Below are 2,432 nucleotides of genomic sequence, written 5' to 3' on the forward strand. Positions count from 1 at the left end.
TGGCTATTAGATGAACCTTAGATGGAGAAATATTTCCTTCCTTAGTTAAAAAAAAACAAAAACAAAAATAAATGTTCTTTGCTAATTATTACTTTTTTGGTCATCATCTGAACCATCAGATTTCAGCAATTTAAAAACCATTTGTTGACATAGAAACATCAACTTAATTAAGAATGGATTAAACTAATTAACCTAAAACATATTGTAGTATTGAGTGTTTGATTTAGAGTAAATTGGAAGAAAAAAATTTTCATAATCATTTTGTGTCTTTCATGTAATGGAAATGTTTTCTTCAACTAATGGAGCCACATGTATTCTAAAAACTCAAATGACTGTATTGTATGAGTGCACAAAGATTTTCCATTAAGCAAAATGTTACTTTCCCTGCAGTGTTTCTGAGATCTCATTTTCATGTATATTGCTTATATTTAAAATTTGCTAAAGCCCAATAATGTAGTATACAGGAAATAGACATTTTACAGTCAATTTCTATTTTTAAAAATGAGAATGACCTGATAGTGATCCAAATCACATTCTTGGACTGAATCAAAGCCCTTACTGATTCTACCACAGTCCAAAATTTTCTACTGGTTAAGATATAGTTTTTACACTATGTCTACAAAGACAATCAAGTTTGGATTAATTTTGACCAAAAGTGAAAGTCCAGGTCCTCTTTGCTCTATATAAGGTCAGTAGCTAGTTTGTTTAAATGGTTGATTTGTTTTCTTCACCCTTCAATAAGTTGTTTTGGCACCATATACACAAAGAATAAATAACAAGAATGTTATAGCTGTTCATATGCAAAGGGTCAACATAATCCTTCTTCATAGTAACATCAAAAAAAGCTAAATACTGATTAACCTGGAGGACTTACTTCACCAAAATCAGAAATGTAAAAGACCAGAGTGACTTTTCTGTTATCCTTATTTTCTTAAGTATTTAAAATCAATAAATAAAGGCATTACAGTTCTCTCCAGGGGACTTAAAGATGTCTTTCCAGGAAAAAAAAAAGTTCCACCTGTATAGCATGATGAGAAAGAACTTTTGTTCTACAATTCAATGCCAACCTTTCCACTCAGCCCTTAATGTAGCCCCCAATAAATGCTACTGTACCTAGCAGGTGGCCTGAGGGGTCTCTGTCAGCAATTTTGTCAAGCACCATAGGAACAGTAAAACCATTCATACAATTTCTAAAACTGGGAATATTTCCACATTGCTTTGTAACTTTATTTGTAATATAAATAGCAATGACCTTTTTGAATGCAGAAAAAAGATAATTTAAGTGCTTTTAGATATTCTTTGGAATAATCAAATGAACAAAGAATAATGTTGTCTAATAAGGCATTGATGATTGGCTAAATATGATTGAGGCCAGCATTTTTTAAGCCAATCCACAAAGAGGATTTCCTTTCCCACCTCCTCATATTTTCAATTTGTATGGGGATGGCCAATTCTAAGATGTGAGGTTACATGACATAGTAGATAGAATAATAGCCCCAAAGTCAGGAAGATTTTAGTTCCACTTATACATACTGGCTTTTTGATCCTGGGCAGGTCATTACCATCTATGTCCTGTAAATCACTGTGTTCAACACAACTCTTTAAATCTACAAGTTACAAAAAATAAATTAACATCTATTCTTTTAGCTGTAATTTCCTCACTAAAGAGTTGTTTTTAATATTAAAAAAATCAGAGGGGGCGGAGCCAAGATGGCGGCTGGTAAGCACGGACTAGAGTGAGCTCCGTACCCGAGTCCCTCCAAAAACCTATAAAAAAGGGCTCTGAACCAATTCTAGAACGGCAGAACCCACAGAACAGCAGAGGGAAGCAGGGCTCCAGCCCAGGACAGCCCGGATGGTCTCTGGGTGAGCTCTATTCCACACGGAGCTGGGAGCTGGGAGCTGGGAACGGAGTGGAGCAGAGCCCAGCCTGAGCGGCGTGGACGATCCAGGCCAGAAGCCGGGCGGAGGGGGCCCTAGCGCCCTGAATATGTGAGCTGCGGCAGTTACCAGACCCCTCGACCCACAAACACCAAAGACTGCGGAGAAGGTTAGTGGGAAAAGCTGCGGGAGTGGAAGGAGTTCGCGGTTCGGCTTCCAGCCCCGGGGGCAGCGGAGGTGGGGCAGCTACAGCTGTTGTTACTTCCGGCTCCAGGCCCACCTGGTGGGAGGAATTAAGTGGCGGATCACAGCAGGGGTGCACAGCCTGCCGAAGATCTGAGCCCAGTCTGGACTGGGGGTCCTTGGGGAAGGAGGAGTGCGGCTCTGATAGAGCTGGCACCTCCCCCCCAAACGTAGAACATAGAACTCTGTAATCTACAAGCAGTCATACCCCACTGAAAAACTCAAGGGTCAAGTTAGTTGGTTGGGAATATGGCCAGGACGCGAAAACGCGCCCAGATTCAGTCTCAGACTTTGGATTCTTTCTTTGG

Source organism: Trichosurus vulpecula, chromosome 6 (genome assembly GCF_011100635.1).
Source record: "Trichosurus vulpecula isolate mTriVul1 chromosome 6, mTriVul1.pri, whole genome shotgun sequence".
Taxonomy (NCBI): Eukaryota; Metazoa; Chordata; class Mammalia; order Diprotodontia; family Phalangeridae; genus Trichosurus; species Trichosurus vulpecula.